Below are 26471 nucleotides of genomic sequence, written 5' to 3'. Positions count from 1 at the left end.
TGGTAGGTCCTTAGCTGCAACCTCATCCTTCAAGGCATCCGAGAGACCATGAGAGAAAGCAGCGACCAGAGCCTCATTATTCCAGCCCACCTCTGCTGCCAGGGTACGAAACTCAATGGCGTATTCAGCTACGGATCGTGAACCCTGTCTGATGGACATAAGGAGCTTCGCAGCAGAGGCAGCACGAGCCGGCACATCGAATACCCTCCGAAGAGAAGCAACAAAACCGGAAAACTCGGCAACCACCGGATTGTTGTTCTCCCATAAAGGGCTGGCCCAGGCCAAGGCCTTGTCCGAGAGCAGCGAGATCAAGAAGCCCACCTTTGATCTCTCAGTAGGAAAGGCATGTGGCAGCAACTCGAAATAAATGCCCACCTGGTTAAGGAAACCTCGGCACTGAGTTGGCTCTCCCCCAAAGCGCTGTGGAAGGGGGGCAGAACCGGTCATACCCCGAAACACCGCAGGCGCAGCAACAGGTGTCGGGGTAGACTCTGGCGCAACAACCGGAGCGGCAGTAGGAGCGGGCCCAGGAGCGACAACCGACCCATCGGCAACGGAAGCTAAATGAGCCGTGCGTTCAAGCAGGGTTTGCAACGCCACAGCGAACCGACCCAACAGGTGATCCTGCTGATCAAGTCTGGCAACCAGCGTAGGTAGCGAGGATGGCCCTGTACCGTCAGAATTCATGGCTTGGTCCTAATGTCATGGAACCATGAACCGGACGTACAACAGAGATAAGTAGAAATAAGAAGGCTTTATTAAAAATCAAGCTGTAAGGCGAAAGTCCAAACGGATGGCTAAACCGAAGCAGGGTCTTGCGAAGCCAGAGGTCAGGAACCAGAAGGGTGGTCAGACGAAGCCTGGATTAGGAACCAGCAGGGTAGTCAGACGAAGCCTGGATCAGGAACCAGCAGGGTAATCAGACGAAGCCAGGATCAGGAACCAGAAGGGTAGTCAGACGAAGCCAGGATCAGGAACCAGAAGCAGCAGCAGTCTTAGAAGCATGTGAACACAGGAGGACCAAGCAAGGAACTGAAGCCACAGACCTCCTATATATATGAGCTGGGCATCCAGCTCCTCCCAGTGGGAAGGAGAAGCCGCAGGGTGGGAGGCTACAAGAAACCCAGAAACCAAGATGGCCGCCAGCACATGTCAAACGAAGGGGAACAGCAAGAAGGTAAGACCATGACAATAATAGACAGGAGTTGAAACAATGTATTTGTTTGTGCTGAGTTTCTCCACTCCACCCCTCCCACTAGAAGGTTTTAGTCTATCTAGAAACTGTATATAAGGAGAGCAGTCAGAGCCCCTAGTGTGCTGCAGTTAAGGACCAGTGCTTGGAGGGGAGACTCATGCCAGCCTGCATGAGTGACCAGAAAAATACGCTGAGATGGGGACGCTGAGCCACAGACCCTGGGTCACTAGCCCTGTGATGGAGCCACCCGAACTACAGACTATGGGCTTGAGACCTGGATGCCAGCCTTATGAACAGCTAGCTCAGGCCTTTCCTCAGCATCAAATCCTTCTTCTGCTAGGAAGGAGACTCTGCCAGACTACTGAGTGACCAGAAGAAGACACAGAGACGGGGATATGCTACCACAGACCCTGGATTACCAGCCCTGTGACGGAGCCACCCGGACTACTGAGCTACAGACTATGGGCTCTTGACCAGGATGCCAGCCTTCTGTGAGAAAGAGGTGAACAGCTAGCTCAGGCCTTGCCTCAGAATCAAATCCTTCTTCTGCCAGGAAGGAGACTCTGCCAGACTACTGAGTGACCAGAAGAAGACGCAGAGACGGGGATATGCTACGACAGACCCTGGATCACCAGCCCTGGACCAGGGTACCACTCTTCTGAAGAGAGAGAGGGACAGCTAGCTCAGGCCTTTCCTCAGCATCAAACCCTTCTTCTGCCAGGGAGGAGACTGGAAAAGCCAGCCCAATGCCTCGCCCGTATTGTTTTGTACCTTAATTTCTCCAATAAAGAAGCACCCTGGTTTACTGCAGACCCTGACTCTCTGGACTTATTTCCCATTGGGGTGCACCACGCCTTACTATCCCTTCCAGAGAGCAGCAACACGTGGTGACAGCTCAACAGTGTCACGGGCCACCCCAAGCCCGGCCACAGCACTAGGAAGAAGCCTAAGAGCTCACAGAGAGCCGCTGCCTTTTCATAATATAGCTGATCGATGGGAGTGGCAGGATTTCGACCACCACCGATCTCATATTGACCTAAACTAAGGATAGGTCATCAATATGTAAATCCCAGAGAAACCTTTAACCCTTTGGATACTGGAGGTTTTTTCATTTTAATGTTTCTTCTCTATTTTGACGGAGCCATAACTTTTTTATTTTTCCACCTATATACAGGCTTGTTTTTTGCGGAACAAGTTGTACCTTCAGGGGCGTAGCTAAAGGCTCATGGGCCCTGGTGCAAGAGTTCGGCTTGGGCCCCCTTTCCTCAGTGCTTTGTGTGTCTTCTTATGCGGCACAAGGGTCTTTGGGCCTCCTCAGGCTCTTGGGCCCAGTAGCGACTGCTATCTCTGCACCCCCTTTACCTATCCCCCTGCTTCTAATGCCACCACTTAATATGGCATACAATGTAGTAGGAAGTGGGGAAAAAATTCAAAGGAGTTAAAAAAAAAAAGAGATTTCTCCACGGTTTTATGGGTTTTGTCCCTACGGCGTTCCCTATGCTTCAAAACAGTCCAATGCCCTTCATTATCTGTGTCAGTACGATTACAACGATGCCACATATGTATAGGTTTTATATGTCTAAATACCTAATAAATTAAATCTTCGAAAAACAAAATGTTTTTTTTGTACATCACCATATGCTGGCCCTCATAACTTTTTTATATTTTTTTGTACATCACCATATTCTGGCCCCCATAACTGTTTTATATTTATGTCTACTGAGCTTGGTAGGGGCTCATTGTTTTGTGGGGTGATCTGTAGTTTTTACTAATACCATTTTTGAGTGTGTATGACTTTTCTATCACATTTTTTATTTTTTCTGGAAAGACAAGCAATGAAAAAATGGCGAATCGGCCATTTTGATACTTTTTCCGTCACTCCATTCACCTTATTGGAAAAATATTATTATATTTTAATAGTAAAGGTGGTTTCGGAAGCAGTTGATGCCCATGATGTTTATATTTTTTATTATTTATGTACGTAAAGGAGGGAGGGGTTAATTTTTATATTTTTTTTATTTTTTGTAGCCAGTCTAGGGGGCTTCCACCATCACAATTTTTTTTTAAAGGGAGTCTGTCACCAACCTGACCGGTTTTAAATTGATCACATAGTTCAGTGGGACACAAAGACATGACACAGATGTTACCTTTGTTTCGTTTTTCAGATCATCCAAATCGCCCAAAAAGTTGTTTTTATGATATGACGACAGAAGCTTTACCTTTTATTTCCATTCCCGAGGGTCATGGTCCAGAATTGATTATATTTTTGATCACCATTCCCTACAGGGCAAAGTAAACCAGACTGAGATGGGCTATTTGGTTATTTCAGATCACGCCCCAGTCATGCTACAGCTGAAGGACACCTACCCCAGAGGTCCAGATTACTTGTGGCGTTTCTCTGCCCAGCTGACTACTAATGCAGACTTCGTAAGTAAACTGATAGTATGGTGGAAGGAATATTGTGGTGACAATGCCGTTCATGTAGACTCCCCTGGCCTCTTCTGGAACGCCTGTAAGGTGGTCATGAGAGGCTGAATCATGACCTATGTCTTTGGCATGAAAAAGAAGGAAATGCTCCAGTTAGACCGAGTGAGTCAAAAAGTTAGGCAAACGTATTTAGCATTTACCAGTTCCCCCATGAGGGATAACTAAGAGAAATGGGTTGAAGCACGCCGAGTTTTTGACCAGTGTGAGAGGGAACGGGAATCATTAACACACACGTTATTCGAGGCGAGACTTCACAAATTTGGCAAAAAGTCTTGCTTGCTTACTAGCTAATCTAGCAGAAGGACAGAGATCACCACAATATATAACAAGCCTGAATCTCACGGACGTACCGAGACATACGGACGTTCCGGCGACAGGCGACTCCAGATAAGCCAGATTTTTGTGATCAGTGAATACCGTGATCGGATGGATCGCCCCTTCCAACTAATGACGCCATTCCTCAAAAGCCAGTTTAATGGCCAGTAACTCTCTGTTACCCACATCATAATTTTTCTCCGCTGGGGAAAGCAAAAATGCACATGGTAGTCATTTACCAGGTGATGGGCCCTGCGACAAAATTGCTCATACCCCTACCTCGGACGCATCCACTTCTACAATGAACGGTTGTGACCCATCTGGCTGTGCCAATATAGGGCAGAAGAGAAGCATTCCTTAATCACAGAAAAGGCTTGCAAAGCCGAATCTGACCATACAGAGACATCTATCTCTTTCTTAGTCATGTCCGTTAAGGGTTTTACTATTGTTGAATAATTCAGAATAAATTTTTGGTAGTAGTTGGTGAACCCCAAAAACCACATAAGAGCCTTCAGATTTTCGGGTCAATCCCAGTCCAATACAGTACGGAATTTCTTTGGCCCCATTCGAAAACCTGAACATGACAACAGGTAGCCCAAAAACTACACGTCGTGTACAGCAAAAACACACTTCTCTAATTTTGCTAACAATTTATTGTCCCTTAGGATGTGTAACCCCTGTCTCACATGATCCTGATGTGTTTCCATGTCTGGAGAATAAATTAGAATGTCATCCAAATATACAACAAACTCCCCACCAGGTGATGAAAAATGTAATTCACAAAATGTAGGAAGACCGCCGGAGCATTGGTCAACCCGAAAGGCATGACCAGGTTCTTAAAGTGCCCCTGAGGAGTATTAAACGCCATCTTCCATTCATCTCCTTCCTTGATCCTAACCAGATTATATGCCCCCCTTAAGTCCAACTTGGAAAACACCTTGGCACCAATAGTCTGGTTAAACAAATCGTGAATCAAAGGAAGAGGGTAAGAATCACGGATAGTTAGGCCGCTGCAGACAGCGACATTAGCTGCGCCACATCTCCTGTGTAACGTGTGCGCATCCCCAAAAATCAGTGACATCCAGTGTACTTTTTCCGTAGACGGTTTCTGCTTCTGACAGTGACATAGCCAGTGCCACATCTGCAGTGTAACGTGTGCGCTGAAAAATGTTATCTGTGACATACAGTGTCCTTTTCTGTAGACGGTGTCCGCTGCAGACAGTGACATTAGCTACGCCACATCTCTAGTGTAAAGTGTGCGCATCCCAAAAAATATCTGACATCCAGTGTACTTTTTCCGTAGACGGTGTCCGCAGCGGACAGGGACATTAGCTGCACCACATCTCCTTTGTAAAGTGTGCGCATCTAAAAAATATCTGTGACATACAGTGTACTTTTTCATTAGACAGTGTCCGCTTCTGACAGTGACATAACCAGTGCCACATCTGCAGTGTAACGTGTGCGCTGAAAAAATTTATCTGTGACATACAGTGTACTTTTTTTGCGTAGACGCTGTGGACAGTGACCTTACCTTACTGTATAACGTTTCCCCATCCCAAATACCTGACATTCCCTGTAATTCTTCATTACCCGCTGGTGACAGCATTGACATTACCTGCGGGATATCTCCTGTGTGATGTTTCCACATCCCAAATACTTTTAAATTTGTTTGCATATACACTTCCAAATCCTACGCTACTGTATGTGTGACAGACTTTCAATCATATATAACATTTAATATAAAGAAGGCAAGCAGTAAGGGACATGGCAGTGGCCATGATGCTGATGGTGCATGCATAGGCTGTGGCCCTGGGTGTGGTGAAACTGTGCCTGCTGCCAGAGCACAATAAAAAAAATTATCCAAGATACCTAGCTTCATGTCCCAGTTTGCAGCGCGGCGCAGGACACCACTCTAAGTCAGACCAGTGCGACCAGGTGGACGGTTGGATTGCAGCAGATTGTCATGGTCTTACCTCCTTGCTGTTCCCTTCGTTTGACATGTGCTGGCGGCCATCTTGGTTTCTGGGTTTTCTTGTAGCCTCCCACCCTGCGGCTCCTCCTTCCCACTGGGAGGAGCTGGATGCCCAGCTCATATATATAGGAGGTCTGTGGCTTCAGTTCCTTGCTTGGTCCTCCTGTGTTCACATGCTTCCAAGACTGCTGCTGCTTTTGGTTCCTGATCCTGGCCTCGTCTGACTACCCCGTTGGTTCCTGATTCCGGCTTCGTCTGACTACCCCGTTGGTTCCTGATCCTGGCTACGTCTGACTACCCCGTTGGTTCCTGATTCCGGCTTCGTCTGACTACCCCGTTGGTTCCTGATCCTGGCTACGTCTGACTACCCTTCTGGTTCCTGACCTCTGTCTCCGCAAGACCCTGCTTCGGTCTAGCCATCCGTTTGGACTTTGCTTACGGCTTGCTCTTCAATAAAACCTTCTTCTTCTCCACTTATCTCTGTTGTACGTCTGGTTCATGGTTCCTTGACATTAGGACCAAGCCATGAATTCTGACGGTACAGGGCCACCCTCGCTACCTACGCTGGTTGCCAGACTTGATCAGCAGGATCACCTGTTGGGTCGGTTCGCTGTGGCGTTGCAAACCCTGGCAGCAGAGGTGGGCTGGAATAATGAGGCTCTGGTCGCTGCTTTCTCTCATGGTCTCTCGGATGCCTTGAAGGATGAGGTTGCAGCTAAGGACCTACCAGTGGAGCTCGAGTCTCTTATTTCTTTCCTGATTTTGATTGACACCAGACTCAGGGAGAGACCTTCCTTTAAGGAGAGCCTGCGGAGGTCTCCTAACAGATTGGCGCCTACGTTTGCTGTCCCACCCGTGCCTCCCTCTCCTCCCACGCCTCCTGGGGATGACTTGTCTGGGGGTGAACCCATGCAGCGGGGGTTTGCTCGCCTTTCCGAGGGGGAGAGGGCACTCCGGAGACGCGAGGGCCGATGCATGTACTGTGGTCTCGGTGGGCATTTTCGGTTGGCATGTCCGAACCGTCCGGGAGAACGCTCGCACCTGAGGTCCTGTCGGGGGCAGATCTTGGGTGGAGTCTCCTCGTCCCCGGTTTCCCGTGTTGACAAACCACTGATTACTGTTGTCCTCTCCTGGGTCGGGGGCTCGGTGACGACCCAGGCGTTGGTGGACTCTGGTGCTGGTGGTTTGTTCATTGATGGTGTGTTCGCCGCCGCCAATTCCATTCCTCTGCAGCCTCGAGGTTCCCCACTGGCTCTTGAGGCGATAGACGGCAGACCCCTTCTGCCGCCACACGTGACTCATGAGACCCTTCCAGTGGGGATGGTCATTGGTGCCGTTCACAGAGAGTCGGTCTGTCTCCAGGTTATTTCGTCTCCACACTACTCGGTGGTCTTGGGGTACCCCTGGCTCCAGAAGCATAATCCGACTTTCGATTGGAAATCGGCTGAGATCCTCTCGTGGTCACCGCAGTGTGGGGCTAGTTGCATCCATGGGCCTGTCAAGTTGCTGAGTACTTCCTCGGACTCTCTGTTGCCTCCTGAATACGAGGAGTACCGGGATGTATTCGATAAGGTGCGTGCGGTTGCCCTACCTCCGCACCGCCCATACGATTGTGCCATAGAGTTACAATCTGGTGCCGTTCCTCCTCGTGGCAAAGTCTATCCACTGTCGGTAGCGGAGAATGAGGCCATGGAGGAGTACGTGAGGGAGGCGCTTTCACGCGGACACATTCGCAAATCCTCGTCCCCGGCAGGGGCTGGATTTTTCTTTGTGAAAAAGAAGGGCGGTGAGTTGAGGCCTTGCATCGATTACAGGGGTCTCAATCGCATCACGATCAAGAACGCTTACCCGATACCCTTGATTTCCGAGCTGTTCGATCGCCTCAAAGGGGCCACGGTCTTTACCAAACTCGACCTGAGGGCGGCATATAACCTGGTAAGGATCAAGGCGGGCGATGAGTGGAAGACCGCGTTTAACACCAGGACCGGTCATTATGAATCCTTGGTTATGCCCTTTGGGTTGTGCAATGCGCCCGCAGTCTTCCAGGAATTCATCAACGATGTTTTCCGTGACCTGTTGCAGCAGTGTGTGGTGGTCTATTTGGATGACATCTTGGTATATTCTGAATCCATGGAGGCCCACATTCTGGATGTCAGACGAGTGTTGCAAAGGTTACGAGAGAACAAGCTGTTCGGTAAGCTTGAGAAATGTGAATTTCACCGATCCCAGGTAACCTTCTTAGGTTACATCATTTCCGCTGAGGGGTTCTCCATGGATCCTGAGAAGGTTTCGGCTGTCTTACAGTGGCCCCAGCCCAGTGGTCTTCGTGCCCTGCAGCGCTTTTTGGGCTTCGCCAATTATTATCGGAAGTTCATCAGGGACTTTTCCTTGCTAGCCAAGCCTCTCACGGATCTGACCAGGAAGGGAAGTAATCCCCAGGTCTGGCCGCCCGAGGCCATCCGAGCTTTTGAGGCTCTAAAATCCGCATTTGTGTCGGCTCCGATTCTGTCGCATCCCAACCCTGGGTTGCCGTTTGTCCTCGAGGTGGACGCGTCTGAGACGGGAGTAGGCGCCCTCCTGTCTCAGCGTAGAACACCGGAGGGTCCTCTGCTTCCTTGTGGGTTTTACTCCCGGAAACTGTCTTCCGCGGAGTGCAACTATCAGATTGGTGACAGGGAGTTATTGGCCATCGTGCAGGCCCTTAAAGAATGGAGGCACTTGCTCGAGGGCTCGGTGGTTCCGGTTCTCATCCTGACGGACCACAAGAATCTGACCTACCTCTCTGAGGCCAAGAGATTGACACCACGTCAGGCCAGATGGGCTCTGTTCTTGTCACGTTTTAATTACGTGGTCTCCTACCTACCCGGTTCCAAGAACATCAGAGCGGATGCCTTATCACGGCAGTACTCCGAGCTGTCCGGGGAGGAGTCGATTCCGACTTCGGTCATACCTCCGAATCAGATCCTGGCCGCCATTCGCACCAGCCTGACCTCTCCCCTGGGTGAGCAGATTTTGGCGGCTCAATCTGGTGCTCCCTCTGGGAGACCCAACGGCAGGTGTTTTGTGCCTGAGGAGTTGCGCACTCGGTTGTTGCGAACCTACCATAACTCCAAGGCCGCGGGGCATCCTGGAAAGAATCAGCTGTCCTGGGCTGTTTCACGTCTGTTCTGGTGGCCTTCCCTACGTTCCGACATCGCCGCATATGTAGCGGCATGCTCCGTTTGTGCCCAGAGTAAGTCCCCTCGGCACCTTCCGTTGGGCCTTTTGCAACCCATAGCCACCGGGGAGCGTCCATGGTCACACCTGGGGATGGATTTCATTGTGGACCTCCCTGCATCCCGAGGCCATACGGTCATTCTCATGATAGTGGATCGGTTTTCCAAAATGTGCCACTGTGTTCCTCTCAAGAAGTTACCCTCTGCACAAGAGTTGGCCTCGATTTTTGCCAGGGAGGTCTTCCGGTTGCACGGTTTGCCCAAGGAGATTGTGTCGGATCGGGGGAGTCAGTTTGTGTCCAGGTTCTGGCGCGCCTTTTGCTCCCAGTTGGGGATTCATCTCTCTTTCTCCTCGGCCTACCACCCTCAGTCCAATGGGGCCGCAGAACGATCCAATCAGGCCTTGGAGCAATTCCTTCGTTGCTATGTCTCCGATCACCAAGACAATTGGGTTGACCTCCTGCCTTGGGCTGAGTTTGCCAGGAACACGGCGGTGAACTCTTCCTCTGGGACGTCTCCCTTCATGGCCAATTATGGGTTCCAACCTGCCGTGTTACCGGAGATATTCTCTCCCCAGGATATTCCGGCTGTGGAGGATCACCTTTCCGTCCTACGTGCTTCTTGGGTACAGATCCAGAGGTCCCTTGAGGTCTCTGCGCAGCGCCAGAAACTCCAGGCTGATCGCAGACGAGCGCCCGCTCCTTCCTACCAGGTCGGAGACCGCGTATGGTTGTCCACCCGCAACCTCAACCTTCGAGTGCCCACTCCCAAGCTGGCGCCTCGCTTTGTTGGTCCCTTCCGAGTGCTTCGCAGGGTAAACCCGGTAGCCTATGCCCTTGCGCTTCCTCCTGGCATGCGGATCTCCAACGTGTTTCATGTCTCCCTGTTGAAGCCGCTGGTGTGTAATCGTTTCACTTCCTCGATTCCTCGGCCTCGTCCGGTCCAAGTGGGCAATCGTGAGGAGTATGAGGTGAGCAATATCCTGGACTCACGCCTGGTCCGCGGCCGGGTGCAGTTTTTGGTCCATTGGCGTGGTTATGGTCCAGAGGAGCGTTCCTGGGTTCCCTCCGCAGATGTCCATGCTCCTGTCTTGCTCCGAGCCTTCCACGCACGCTTCCCTCAGAAACCGTTCCTTACTCCGCGGAGGAGGGGCCCTTGAGGGGGAGGTACTGTCATGGTCTTACCTCCTTGCTGTTCCCTTCGTTTGACATGTGCTGGCGGCCATCTTGGTTTCTGGGTTTTCTTGTAGCCTCCCACCCTGCGGCTCCTCCTTCCCACTGGGAGGAGCTGGATGCCCAGCTCATATATATAGGAGGTCTGTGGCTTCAGTTCCTTGCTTGGTCCTCCTGTGTTCACATGCTTCCAAGACTGCTGCTGCTTTTGGTTCCTGATCCTGGCCTCGTCTGACTACCCCGTTGGTTCCTGATTCCGGCTTCGTCTGACTACCCCGTTGGTTCCTGATCCTGGCTACGTCTGACTACCCCGTTGGTTCCTGATTCCGGCTTCGTCTGACTACCCCGTTGGTTCCTGATCCTGGCTACGTCTGACTACCCTTCTGGTTCCTGACCTCTGTCTCCGCAAGACCCTGCTTCGGTCTAGCCATCCGTTTGGACTTTGCTTACGGCTTGCTCTTCAATAAAACCTTCTTCTTCTCCACTTATCTCTGTTGTACGTCTGGTTCATGGTTCCTTGACACAGATGATGCTTCCAGTCGGTTAAGCACCACCCTGTCTTACACCAAGTCCAGTCTCAGTAGCCAAGATTCTGCTCAACCCAATCCTCACCCTGATTCTCCTTCCTCCCACCATGGAGAGTCTGGGTAAACAAGTGATCCCACACTCGGATATTCTTGTAATGACCGGCGTCACACACAGGGAGGAAAACAGGGAAAGCCCCGCCCAAGGGAGAGGGAAAGGTGGTGACCCCTAACTCACCTTGCGGCTGGCACCTGACTGCCCTGACGTCCCTAGACGGGTTCCTCACCCGTGCGGCGATCACGTGCCTAAACCCTGGCTTTCCCTGAAATGAGCTCTAGATAGTGAACGGGCCGGTGGGATCGCTAGTCCGCACCACTGCACTAAGAGGGAAACACCAGGGAGAGGACAGACAAATACAAACGAACACAAACACCCAGGTGGGCGACCACAGCAGTCCACAAAGGTCCAACAGGGATCCGGAGGGTAGCGTTCTGAAACAACCATCCGAGAACGCAGCAACACAGCTCCAGTGGGTCAGAATAGATGTCCAGGCAGGAAGCTCTATCTCTGGCAACCAGAGAAGTGTGAGAGAGGAATATAAGGAGGTTTGGGAGTGCTGGACAAGGAACAGCTGAGGGGAAGGAGCTACGGATCCCTGAGTGAGCCAAAAGGGTTTGCAAAGCAAACCCAGAAAGCTACCATAAGGAAAACAGCCCTATCTTAAATAGAGCGTGCAGCCAACCGCTGCGACTTCCTGACCCCGGGTATAACGGAGTCAGGCGTGGTTCTCGATACCCTCGTGACAGTACCCCCCTCTCTACGAGGGGCCTCCGGACACTCAGGACCAGGTCTCTCAGGATGAGAGGCATGAAAAACCCGAACTAACCTGTCGGCGTTTACCTCAGATGCAGGAACCCACATTCTTTCCTCGGGACCGTAACCTCTCCAATGCACCAGATATTGAAGAGAGCGGCGGACCCGACGAGAATTAACAATTTTGGATAACTGAAATTCTAGATTACCATCCACGACAACAGGAGGGGATGGCAGCGGTGATGGTTCTAGAGGTGGAACATATTTTTTGAGTAACGACTTATGAAAAACATTATGAATTTTAAAAGTCTGAGGTAACTCCAGGCGAAAAGCCACGGGGTTGATGATGGCTACAATTTTGTAAGGGCCAATAAACCTAGGACCCAGTTTCCAAGAGGGAACCTTCAATTTAATATTCCTAGTAGACAACCACACATAGTCATTCACTCCTAGGTCCGGACCTGGCGACCGTCTCTTATCAGCCATGCATTTGTATTTACCTCCCATATTTTTCAAGTTAGCTTGCACCTTCTGCCATACCGATGAAAGAGATGACGAAAAACATTCCTCTTCGGGAACCCCAGAAGACCCCCCCTCTTTGAAAGTACAGAATTGGGGATGAAAACCATATGCACCAAGAAATGGTGACTTGCCAGTGGATTCCTGACGACGATTATTTATGGCAAACTCAGCTAACGGTAAATATGATGACCACAACTCTTGGTTTTCAGACACAAAACATCTTAGATATGTCTCAAGGTTTTGGTTGGTACGCTCAGTCTGTCCATTCGACTGAGGATGGAAAGCTGAGGAAAAGGACAAGTGTACCCCCAAACGGGAACAAAAAGCTTTCCAAAATTTTGGAAACTTTTGCGCGCGCACAGGTAGAACAAGAAGACACAAAACCTAATACATCCTGACGCAACCTTGGCCACCAAAAACGACGAGACAATAGCTCCAAGGTTGCTTTACTACCCGGGTGCCCAGCAAGTGCCGAATTATGATGTTCCTTTAATAATTTGAAACGTAGGTTCAACGGTACAAACAATTTCTCTGAGGGGCAAGAGAATGGGGCGTCCCCCTGGGCCTCTAGCACCTTCCCCTCCAAAACAGAGTGTACTGCAGAGACAACCACTCCTCTTTGTAGAATGGGCACCGGATCACTCACAGTACCCCCTCCAGGGAAACAACGAGATAGTGCATCAGCCTTGGTGTTTTTTGCCCCGGGACGATAGGTAATCACAAAGTTAAACCTGGTAAAAAATAGCGACCACCTAGCCTGTCTAGGGGTGAGACGCTTAGCTGATTCGAGGTACAGGAGATTTTTGTGGTCCGTAATCACAGTGACGGGGTGGACTGCCCCCTCTAAGAAGTGACGCCACTCCTCAAACGCAAGTTTAATAGCTAATAGTTCCCTATTGCCAATATCGTAGTTCTTTTCTGCTGCAGATAGTTTTTTAGAAAAGAAAGCACAAGGACGCCATTTGCCAGGAGACGGACCCTGAGACAGCACAGCCCCCACTCCCACCTCTGACGCATCGACTTCAACAATAAAAGGCTGAGAGACATCAGGTTGGACTAGTACAGGTGCTGAGGTAAACCTCTCTTTTAGAGAGGAAAAAGCAACTTTAGCGGCGTCAGACCATTTAGAAAAATCAGTCCCCTTCCTAGTCATATCAGTAAGCGGTTTTACAATAAGTGAATAATCTTTAATGAATTTCCTATAGAAATTCGCGAAGCCCAAGAACCGTTGTAGTGCTTTGAGGTTCTCAGGAAGATCCCAATCTAAAATTGCCTGGACCTTCCTAGGATCCATACGGAAACCTGACGCAGATAAAAAAATAACCCAGGAATTGTATCTCCTGAACGACGAAGACACATTTTTCAATCTTAGCATATAATTCATTCGTCCGTAGGACCTGCAGTACTTGTCTGACATGCACCTCATGTGTCTTCAGATCAGACGAATAAATTAAAATATCATCTAGGTATATTACCACAAACCTGCCGATTAGATGACTAAAAATGTAATTAACGAAATGTTGAAAGACGGCAGGAGCATTGGTCAGACCGAAAGGCATAACTAGATTTTCATAATGCCCCTCAGGGGTGTTAAACGCTGTCTTCCACTCATCCCCCTCCTTAATACGAATCAGATTGTAGGCCCCCCTAAGATCAAGTTTGGAGAACCACCTAGCACCCGCAATCTGATTAAACAGGTCAGGAATGAGAGGAAGAGGGTATGGGTCTCGGATGGTTATCTGATTTAATTCGCAAAAATCTAAGCAAGGACGCAGGCCCCCATCTTTCTTTTTAACAAAGAAAAACCCTGCAGCCACGGGTGAAGAAGAGGGTCTGATGTGTCCCTTAGCCAAGCTCTCGGAGATATAATCTTTCATGGCTTGTCTCTCTGGACCCGAAAGATTATATAACCTGGTCTTGGGTAATTTTGCGCCGGGAATAAGGTTAACCGGGCAATCATAAGGACGATGAGGTGGTAACTTCTGACAACCTTTTTCAGAAAAAACATCCTCAAAATCCGAAATAAATGTAGGTAGGGTAGTTATGGAGGCGACTAAGCAATTGCTATTTAAGCAATTTTCTCTGCACTGCTCACTCCACTCCAATATCTCCCTGGCCTGCCAATCCACCACTGGATTGTGCGCTACCAACCAGGGAAGGCCCAGCACCACCGGAGTGGGAAGCCCCTCCAGAACATAACCTGAAAGCATCTCGTTATGGTGGTCCCCTACCCGAAGGTGTAAATTATGAACGATGTGGTTGAGGTTTATCTGAGACAGGGGAGCAGAATCAATAGCGAATATGGGAATGGGTCTCTGTAACGTACAGAGAGACAAACTCAAAGAGCGGGCAAAATTGGCATCTATCAAATTTACCCCTGCTCCACTGTCTAGAAAGAAAGAAATAGTCTCCGTCTTATCACCAAAAATAATAACCGCTGGCAACACAAATTGCGATGTACGTATGGAGGAGACGTATACCCCCCGGCTGACATCCTCCACACAGCCTGGGGTTAGTAGTTTTTCCGACGGTCTTTTGTTTCTGAGGAAAGAAGGACAGACATTAATGAAATGACCCCTCTCCCCACAAAAAAAACAAACCCCACGCCTACGGCGAGCCTCAGGAGGACGGACCTGACGAGTAGTTCCTCCTAGCTGCATAGGCTCGTCTAAGTCCATACAGACTAACTGCTGCTTGGGAGGGGTTACCAATTTCTCTGGTTCTTTCAACCTGTCCCTAAGGCGTCTCTCTATACGGATAGAAAGGGACATAACCGCATCAAGGGAAACGGGGGTCTTATATAATGCAAGCGCATCCTTAACCCTTTCGGATAACCCAGAGCAGAACTGACTCCTGAGAGCCGGGTCGTTCCATTGGGTATCCGTAGCCCACCTACGGAATTCAGAGCAATAATCCTCTACTGGCCGCTCTCCTTGTAAGAGTCTCCGTAATCTTGAGTCAGCCAGTGCTACTCGGTCAGGGTCGTCATATATGAGACCCAAGGCCCCGAAAAACTCATCCACTGACCGAAGAGCCTGGGAATCAGTAGGTAAAGAGAACGCCCAGGACTGCGGGTCCCCCTGCAGCAGGGAAATAACAACCCCCACCTGCTGATCTTCATTACCAGAGGAGTAAGGGCGCAGTTTAAAGTATAACTTACAGGCCTCACGGAACGTCAAAAACTTGTCCCTTCCCCCAGAAAATCTGTCAGGGAGAGGGACCTTGGGTTCCGCAACAACCTGGTTACCAGTAGCAACCGCTGGGCTTGCGGTCAGTTGTAATAGCTGCTGTTGCTGGAGGACCGACGCCTTCAATCCTACCACCTCCAAAGACAGGTCACAAAATTGTTTGGACAGAGCAGCAATTTGATCCATACTGGATTCTAAGTAGGTAAAAAATTATTATTATTTTTTTTATTTTTTATTTACCTACACAAAATAAGGGCCAGAGATAATGTAATGACCGGCGTCACACACAGGGAGGAAAACAGGGAAAGCCCTGCCCAAGGGAGAGGGAAAGGTGGTGACCCCTAACTCACCTTGCGGCTGGCACCTGACGTCCCTAGACGGGTTCCTCACCCGTGCGGTGATCACGTGCCTAAACCCTGGCTTTCCCTGAAATGAGCTCTAGATAGTGAACGGGCCGGTGGGATCGCTAGTCCGCACCACTGCACTAAGAGGGAAACACCAGGGAGAGGACAGACAAATACAAACGAACACAAACACCCAGGTGGGCGACCACAGCAGTCCACAAAGGTCCAACAGGGATCCGGAGGGTAGCGTTCTGAAACAACCATCCGAGAACGCAGCAACACAGCTCCAGTGGGTCAGAATAGATGTCCAGGCAGGAAGCTCTAGCTCTGGCAACCAGAGAAGTGTGAGAGAGGAATATAAGGAGGTTTGGGAGTGCTGGACAAGTAACAGCTGAGGGGAAGGAGCTACGGATCCCTGAGTGAGCCAAAAGGGTTTGCAAAGCAAACCCAGAAAGCTACCATTAGGAAAACAACCCTATCTTAAATAGAGCGTGCAGCCAACCGCTGCGACTTCCTGACCCCGGGTATAACGGAGTCAGGCGTGGTTCTCGATACCCTCGTGACAATTCTGAGGAGCTCTTTTCAGCGCCATTCCTTGATTTGGCCCTCTCGCCAAGCACGCTTGAAGAGGGACAGATCTTGTGCCCTGATTCCCAAACTCTTGAGCATCCACAATCACAATAAGATGACGGTGGGGAACGGAAATTACTGTTTAATGAGGTGGATGATGATGAGACACAGTTGCCAATCACTGAGGTAGTGGGAGAAGAATGAGGAAGCGGAAGAGGAGGTGGTGGAGCACCTCCTTGCGGAAATTTCCCTTGCCAAGGGGTAGGTGTTCTGCAGTATGGCACTTTTTTGAGGAAAAGTGCGGATGACAAAAGAATAGTAATTTGCAACCTGTGCCGTACCAAAATAAGCAGGGGCATGAACACTAGCAACCTCACCGTGATCCGCCACATGGCATCCAAGCACTGTAATAAGTGGGACGAACGACTGGGTCCACAATCTTTGTCTGCAGGTCACACCACTGCCTCTTCTTCCCTTGTGTTACCTGCAGGCCAATTCCCTGTTGAAGGCGCAGGCCCAGATGCCTCCCGCCCTGCACCTGGACCTTCGCAAGCACCATCAGCGACCACATCCACTTTCGTGTCCCAGCGCAGCATCCAAATGTCCTTACCCAGGCCTTTGTATGCAAGCGCAAATACCCAGCCACCCACCCACAGGCCATAACACTAAATGTGCAGCTTTCCAAATTACTGGCCCTGGAAATGTTGCAATTTTTTTGGGTGGACACTGAAGCCTTCTGCAGCCTGATGTCGGTGGCCGGCACCGCGTTACGCAGTCTTCAGCTGCCACTATTTTTCAAGGTGTACCGTGCCTGCCTTACACCAACATGTGTCCCGTAACATCACACAAGCCCTGACCAGTGCAGTTACTGGGAAGGTCCACTTAACCACAGACAGATGGACAAGTGCATTCGGCCACAGACTCTACAGTTCCCTGGCAGCACACTGGGTGAATGTTGTGGAGGCCGGGAGCGAGTCGTACCCTGGGATGGCACAGGTGCTAGTGACGCCAAGGATTGTGGGCCCTAATTCCATCAGGGTTTCCACCACCACCTACGTTAGTGGCTCCAACCAGCGGCAACAGGCCGTGCTGAAGCTGATGTGCTAAGGGGACAAACAGCACACCGCCGCACAACTGTGGCAGAGGATAAGAGACCAGACACTTAACCTAGAACCAGGCATGGTTGTGTCTGATAATGGCCGTAACTTGATGGCGGTTTTGGAGCTCGGGAAGCTCACACAGATGGTGAGTGGCGATAACGCTATTATCAGCATAACCATCCCACTTCTGTGTCTACTCAAACGCTACAATTAAGGACGACGCTTTGCATGTGGAAGAGGTGGAAATGGGGGAAGACATTACACAGGGTGATTGTCACGATCAGTGTGGGGGGAAGGGGAACAGTAACTGGGCCTGGAAACTAGGGAAGAAACAGGTCACCTCCTAGACAACACTAATCCGGGCCCTGACTACCTATCAATATGAATAGACCTTGCAGGTAGGAATATTCATAAGCAGGATACCTAGGCCTTTCCCGCGACCCACGCGTTATACAAATTTTAGACAACACGGATTAATGGTTGTTCAACCTTCTCGACCCCCGCTACAAAGAGAACTTCTCATCTCTAATACCTCTGCTGAAGAGGATGAGCAAAACTGTGCAATACCAGAAGATCCTTGTTGAAAAATTGCTCCAAAAATTTCCATCTGACAATGCTGGCAGCAGAGTCCGTAGTTCTTTGGCCAACCGAGGAGGGGAGACAAGGAGAACACCCAGCAGTTCCAACAGAGGCAGGGCAACACTCTCCAAAGCCTGGGACCGTTTCATGGCACCCCGCTAGTACCCTCACCCTGATGCGCGGCCTAGTGTCACAAGGAGGAAAACATTTTGGAAGATGGTGAAGGAGTAAATAGCAGAACATGTCAGCGTCCTCAATGAGCCCTCAGTGCCTTACAACTACTGGGTGTCCAAGCTGAACACGTGGCACAAACTACGGAGGTGCTGGCCTGCCCTGCTGCCAGCGTTTTGTCTGAGTGGGTATTTAGTGCTGCTGGTGGCATTATAACAGATAAGTGTATCTGCCTGTCAACTGAAAATGCTGACAGGTTGACTCTTATATAAATAAACAAGGCCTGGATTGACAAATGAACAAGGCCTGGACAAGGCCCTTCGCATATAATCTTTTACAGGGTCAGCTCAGCTGCAGGCCCTCGTATATAATTTTTTAGAGGGTCAGCTCACCAGCAGGCCCTTGCATATAATTTTTTAGAGGGTCAGCTCACCAGCAGGCCCACGCATATAATGTTTTACAGGGTCAGCTCACCAGCAGGCCCTCGCATATAATTTTTTACAGGGTCAGCTCACCAGCAGGCCCTCGCATATAATGTTTGACAGGGTCAGCTCACCAGCAACTCGCATATAACTTTTTACAGTGTCAGCTCACCAGCAGGCCCTCACCTACAATCTTTTACAGGGTCATCTCACCTGCAGGCCCTCGCACAAAATGTTTTACAGGGTCAGCTCACCAGCAGGCCCTCGCATATAATATTTTATAGGGTCAGCTCACCAGCAGGCCTTCACCTACAATCTTTTACAGGGTGAGCTCATCTGCAGGACCTCGCATATAATGTTTTAGAGGGTCAGCTCACCTGCAGGCCCTCACCTACATCCTTTTATAGGGTCAGCTCACCAGCAGGCCCTCACCTACAATCTTTTACAGGGTCAGCTCACCAGCAGGCCCGCACTGTAAATCTTTTATAGGGTCAGCTCACCAGCAGGCCTTCACCTACAATCTTTTACAGGGTCAGATCACCTGAAGGCCCTTGCATATAATGTATTAGAGGGTCAGCTCACCTGCAGGCTCTCACCTACAACCTTTTAGAGGGTCAGCTCTCCAGCAGGCCCTCACCTACAATCTTTTACAGGGTCAGCTCACCAGCAGGCCCTCGCATATAATAATTGACAGGGTCAGCTCACCAGTAACTCGCATATAATTTTTTACAGTGTCAGCTCACCAGCAGGCCATCATCTGCAATCTTTTACAGGGTCAGCTCACCAGCAGGCCCTCGCATATAATTTTTTATAGGGTCAACTCACCAGCAGGCCTTCACCTACAATCTTTTACAGGGTAAGCTCATCTGCAGGCCCTCGCATATAATGTTTTAGAGGGTCAGCTCACCTGCAGGCTCTCACCTACAACCTTTTATAGGGTCAGCTCACCCAGCAGGCCCTCACCTACAATCTTTTACAGGGTCAGCTCACCTGCAGGCCCGCACCTAAAATCATTTACAGGGTCAGCTCACCTGCAGGCTCGCACCTAATTATACCTAATAAGTATAGCCGTAGTCGTTGCTCAGGCTCCTTCTCCGGAATCGACCCTTTATTTTCCGTTACACATGGTCTAAATGGTTTTGGCTGAAAATAACATTGAAAGTTGATAGGGCAGACATCCGAACATCACTTCTCATACCAGCACCGCCGCTGCCGCATCTCCCCATTGAGCGAATTAAAATATCCCCCGTCGGGGAAAAGAGGCAGCCAATAGCAGGCCATGATAGGAATGAGCCTCGCTAGCATCGCGGGTGACACTAGGGAGGCTCGTCTCTGTTGCGGCCTGCTATTTGCTGCCCCCCAGGTGCCAGATGTTTTCATCCACACGATGGGGAGATGCAGCGACAGCCGTGTCAGTATGAAAAGCGATGCGGGTGTCGGGGAGCAAGGTATATACAACCTCTGTGAGGGGCCCAGGCATATGGGGGGCATTATAGATCTTGGATAACCCCTTTAAAGGGGTTTTCTGGGTGATTAATATTGATGATCGGTCAGGATTGGTCATCAATGACTGATTGGTGGGGGACAGCGAGTTTATGTGAGCGCCGTGGCCTCCTCCTAGGCTTGTGATGTCATGTTCATTGGTCACATGGCCTAAGCGCAGCTCAGTTCCATTCTAGTAAAAGGGCAGAGCTGCGATACCAAGCACAGCGCCATCTATTGCATAGCGGCTCTGCTTACTATTGGTATCGGTACACTGCGGGGACGTCACGTTGCTTACCGGAGTGTCGCAGCCTCTTCAAACAGCTGATCAGCAGGTTTGCCAGGTGTTGGGCCCCCGCCTATCTGATATTGATGACCAACCTGAGGATAGGTCATCAGTTAGAAAATCTTGGAAACCCCTTTTAAATGTCTGATTAATGGCCTCCTTGTCTGGTCTTTCAGTTTCGGTGGTTGTCCTTCCTTCATCTGGTCTGTACTTATTCTGTCCAATTTGTTATCATCTCTGTGAGATGTTCAATATTTGGGGTATTTTTATAACCCAACCTGATTTATACTTTTTGACAACTTTTTACTTAGTAGAATTGCAGGCTCAGGGCCCTTTAAGAGCAGGTGTATTTATATTCACATCATGTGACAGATCATGTGACACTTTGCAAACAGAAGGACCATAGTCAATTGTGTGACTACTGAAGTTAATTGCCACGGCCAGACCATATTTAGAGGTTTTATCACAAAGGGTGTGCAATATCTTCAGCTCTGCTACATACCTACTTCTGCAACTTCTCCCACTCTGCTACATCACAGACTCTGCATCTTCTGCTCCGCTACATTATTAACTCTAGTACATCTATAGTTCTGTTGCATCACCACCTCCTACTTCTACAATTGTGTTACATCGCCAGCTCTGTCACATCTCTAGCTCTGCAACATTTACAGCTCTGCTACATCACCAGCTTAGTTAGGCTAACTGCACACTGTGAGTTATGTGTGTTTTTTCCATGCAGATTCCCATGCAGAAAGAACGCAGGGTGATACAGCACCAGCAAAGTGGAGGAGATCAGACACATTTCATATGCACTTTGCTTTTGTCCTCCTTGCGGAATTTGACCCGCTGTGCGGATTTTGAAATCAACAGCATGTCAATTTTTTGGGTAATTTGTTTTGTACAGATTTAACTATTTTTAATGCAAGGATGAGAGCTGCAGAAAATCTGCACCAAAACCCACAAGTGTGTTTTTTTGGGGCGGAAATGCACAGAAATCCACACAAAAAAATGCACCCATGTCCATGTGCCTTACTTTTCCAGTTCTGCTGTCTCACTGGCTCTGCTACATCTGTTCTTTAACCCTGCTGCACTAGTGCAACTTGTCCAGACCTGAGGCTTAGCAGATCCCTCTCCCCAGATGAGAACTTAACAGACTGCCTCCAGGATGCAGGGGCTAGATGGCCCTGTTCTGTCCTCAAACCCTCTGTGCTGCTCAGATGCAACTTAGAGCTCATGCACACGAATGTGTGCCACCCGTGCCATGCATAGGGGACCACAATTTGCAGTCCCCAACGTGTGGTCGGTGCTGATGGATGCAGACCCATTCAACTTAAATGGGCCCGCGATCCGTCTGCACCGCAAAATATAGAGCATGTTCAATTGTTTTGCAGTGCAGAGGCACAGACTGACATGCCACGGAAGCACTCAGTAGTGCTTCCGTGGCCCTCTGCTCTGTTCTTCTGCACAGTATCTTCCGGATTGCAAACCCATTCAATCGGTCGACATCCGTGAAATGGTGAGCATATGGCCGATGCCCATATATTGTGGACCCGCTGTTTATGAGCCGCAATAGGGGCACGGGCTGCGTGTGCACACTAAAGTGGCACACTGATATGGCTAGTGTGGCTCACCTCTACTACTAGCAAGTTACACTCAGGAATATCTGCAGCGTGTCTCATCTCAGTGAGGCATATTTATCAAGCTCACCTATTTTTGGGAGTAAAAAATAAAAACAGGCGTATTGGCAATGTTTGCGCCTCAATTATTATCCCTTAAAAAATCATTTTTTAATTTTTTGGTTTAAGTCTGACATCTAGTGGTTGTTTTCTTGTAAGACAGGTTCATATTCAATACGACTTGTCTACTTAGTATCCACATAATTGTGACGCTTAAAACTTAAATAAAAGTGAGCTGAAATTAGGCGCACGTCTCAATGAAAGCAGGCAAAATTTGGCGCAACTCCTCACTCAATACAGAGACAGAAAAGTACACCTGCCCTGCAGTATAAATTAGTCTGTTTTTACAACTAAATCAGGTGCAAAATAAGGCACGTATACTTTGGGCCCATTCGTGTGTGTTTTGTGGATCCACTGATCCGTGGATCCGCAAAACAAGGACATCGGCGATGTGCGTTCTGCATTTTGCAGACCGCACATCGCCGGCATTTAATGGAAAATGCCTATTCTTGTCCGCAATTGCGGACAAGAATAGGACATGTTCTATTTTTTTTTTCGGGATCGGAATTGCGGACCCGGAAGTGTCCATCCATTGAAATGAATGGGTCCGCAATTCCGTTCGGTAAAATGCAGAACGAAATTGCGGATTTGTGAATGGACCCTTAAACAGGTCAAAAAATAGACGCAAAAGTTTGATATCTTCTGAATTTGTCTTAAAACTCAAAGTAGGTGCAACAGGCGCAAATGCCACCAAAACAGATGCAAAATTATTTTGTAAATGAAACTTAAAGGGGTTCTCCGGGCTTTTAATATTGATGACCTATCCTCAGGATAGGTCATCAATATCAGATCGGTGGGGGTCCGACACCCGGCACCCCAGCCGATCAGCTGCTGTCTCATCATACCACTGATTGGCAGGGGTACCAGGTATTGGACCCCCACCGATCTGATATTAATGACTTATCCTGAGGATAGGTCATCAATATTAAAAAAACCTGGACAACCTCTTTAAAAAATAAGAGTTGGAAACAGGCTTTTTACTCAGGTGCAAACACAATGGTAAATGTGCCCCAGTATCTCCATGTTGAGTATGGCTTCTCTCTCAGCCTCCGGAATTTCCGTGCCTTAACATGAGGTTTGCCTGCAGTCTCATTTATCACCATGGGGCTTCACTATAGCTCGAAGACCTGCATAATGTGACCCAACATTTCCTGTGCCCCCAACAGCATATTATCCATCAGCACTAACACCATTGGCCACTAGGTGTCAGCATAACCTTAGTGCTGTTTACATTTCACATCGTTCTGATCCTTCAGAAGAAGAGAAAAATAAAAATAACAGATCCTTTACTTTGAGCATGTTAGGGCTCTTTCACACCTGCGTTCTTTTCTTCCGGCATAGAGTTCCGTCGTCAGGGCTCTATGCCGGAAGAATCCTGATCAGTTTTATCCTAATGCATTCTGAATGGAGTGAAATCCGTTCAGGATGCATCAGGATGTCTTCAGTTCCGGAACGGAACGTTTTTTGGCCGGAGAAAATACCGCAGCATGCTGCGCTTTTTGCTCCGGCCAAAAATCCTGAAGACTTGCCGCAAGGCCGGATCCGGAATGAATGCCCATTAAAAGGCATTGATCCGGATCCGGCCTTAAGCTAAACGTCATTTCGGCGCATTGCCGGATCCGACGTTTAGCTTTTTCTCAATGGTTACCAGGCTGCCGGGACGCTAAAGTCCTGGCAGCCATGGTAAAGTGTAGCGGGGAGCGGGGGAGCAGCATACTTACCGTCCGTGCGGCTCCCGGGGCGCTCCAGAGTGACGTCAGGGCGCCCCAGGCGTATGGATGACGTGATCGCATGGCATGTCATCCATGCGCATGGGGTTCTCTGACGTCATTCTGGAGCGCCCCGGGAGCCGCATGGGCGGTAAGTATACTGCTCCCCCGCTCCCCACTACTACTATGGCAACCAGGACTTTAATAGCGTCCTGGCTGCCATAGTAACACTGAACGCATTTTGAAGACGGATCCGTCTTCAAATGCTTTCAGTACACTTGCGTTTTTCCGGATCCGGCGTGTACCTCCGGCAAGTGGAGTACACGCCGGATCCGGACAACGCAAGTGTGAAAGAGGCCTAAATGCTCATTTTGCATCCCTTTGGCCGAATGCACACGGCCATGGAACACGGATGTGAGCGGTCCGTGGTATCCCGGCCTGGCATCCTGCTGACAGCAGGAGCGCACGGCGTCATTGGTTGCTATGACGCCGTGCGCTTCATGCTGCCGCTGCACTACAGTAATACAGTCGTATAGATCATACCAGTGTATCACTGTAGTGCAGCAGCGGCATAAAGCGCACGGCATCATAGCAACCAATGACGCCATGCGCTCCTGCTGTCAGCAGGATGCCAGGCCGGGATACCACGGACCGCTCACGTCCGTGTTCCACGGCCATGTGCATTCAGCCTTTTTGGTAGTTCCGTCAAAGATCCATTATTTTAGCCGGGAGAAAAAGTCCTTTGTGGAGGAACCAACTGGTGTACAGTCAAAGCAGACTAGTGCAAAACACACATTTTACATAGATGCAAATACAATGTTATGCTTGGGGCACAAACTACATAGCATAAATCAGTTTTTTCAATTCCGCTATTGAGATCCGTCATAGGATCTCAATAGCGGAAGAAAACGCTTCAGTTTTGTCCCCCTTTATTGTCAATGGGGACAGAACTGAACTGAAGGGAATGGAGTGCACCAGCATGCATTCCGCTCCATTTGGTTGCGCTCCCATAGCGGACAGAATAACGCTGCAAGCGATGTGGTGCGGAGCAAGATGGATGCAGACGGTTGTATTATCTGTAACAGAAGCGTTTTTGCTTAATCCTGCCGGATCCAGTAAAAACGCTTGTGTGACAGTAGCCTAAGGCGTGTTTCACACTAGCATTAGACATCTTCAGCACGGAGCAGCCTGCCGGATATGTCTGGATTCAGCATTGCCAGACGCTATCTGATCCGTCAATGGGGACGGATCCGTTTTATCTGACACAATATTAAAAAAACGGATCCGTCCCCCATTGACTTTCAATGGAGTTAATGATGGATCCATCATGGCTATAGAAGGCATAATACAACCGGATCCGTTCATGATGGATGCATGCGGTTGTATTATTGTAACGGAAGCGTTTTTGCAGATCCATGATTGATCTGCAAAAAACGCTAATGTGAAAGTAGCCTTTTAAGGCTACTTTCACACTAGCGTTTTAGTTTTCCGGTATTGAGATCCCTCATAGGGGCTCAATACCGGAAAAAAAAAACGCTTTCCGTTTTGTCCCCATTCATTGTCAATGGGGACAAAACTGAACTGAACAGAACGGAGTGCTCCAAAATGCATTCTGTTTCTGTACCGGAGAGCAAACCGCAACATGTTGTAGTTTGCTTTCTGTCCTGGGATGCGGAGCAAGCCCTCCAGCTGTTGCAAAACTACAACTCCCAGCATGCCCAAACAGCCTACAGGTATCAGCCTACAGCAGGAAATTGTGGGAGTTGTAGTTTTACAACAGCTGGAGGACCGCAGTTTGAGGATGCCTGCACTAATCCAAAAACACAGTTTAGGATATAATATTTATTTTGACCACTAGATGGCGCATCTGAAAGACAAAAGAAAATAAACTACTGGACAATGAGAAAAAGAACACCTGGAAAAGGTTAATGCTATTCAGCTGCGATTGGCAAAATAAAAAAAATGCTGGCGGTGCTTGGTCAATAATCACACAAAGAAGGAGGTGTACCGTTTATTTTGGGTTCTGCAGCAGTTATGCACTCCAGCAGTGGCATAGGTACCATGGAGACAGACCACATGATTGCTCTGAGACCCAGGGTGAGAGGGGGGTCCGATTCTGAGCTCCAATTTCTGTTCTTGATATACATCCAGGGCATTTTCTGGTAGCCACCACTAGGAAGGTTCAGTACATAGAGAGTTTACATCTTCAATTGTCATTAGTAACTGTAAAAAAAGATCCTATGCACTGAGCACAAGCAAAAACCAATGGCATAAAAGAGGCATAAATTGAGTGCATTAAACACTTACACAGGCAGAGCAGCAGGAAAGTGAGTGCAGGAGCCTGACACAAAGGCACTCACTTTCTGCCTCTGTGCATGAGTTTTATGCCCTTAGGTGGTCATTTACTATCCAGAAATACGCTTATATTAGGCGTATTGCTGGCTCAGCAATCTGCAACTTGTCCCGACTTTCGCCAGGTCTAGAAAAGTGGGCAGGTAAGGGGATGGGCCGGCCATCATGTTCTACGCCTGTTTTAGGCATAGAAAATTGTCTAAATGTAAGACAGCAAGGAAGCTAGAACTGGCACTGGATAACCCGACATTATGGAGAGGCCTGCTGCATTTTGTCGCACCAATGTCGCGCACCAATTTTTATAATGGTAGTCTAT

This window comes from Bufo gargarizans, chromosome 7 (assembly GCF_014858855.1).
Source record: "Bufo gargarizans isolate SCDJY-AF-19 chromosome 7, ASM1485885v1, whole genome shotgun sequence".
NCBI classification, from domain to species: Eukaryota; Metazoa; Chordata; class Amphibia; order Anura; family Bufonidae; genus Bufo; species Bufo gargarizans.
The sequence above is the reverse complement of the archived record's forward strand: the minus strand, read 5'-3'. Positions refer to the sequence as shown.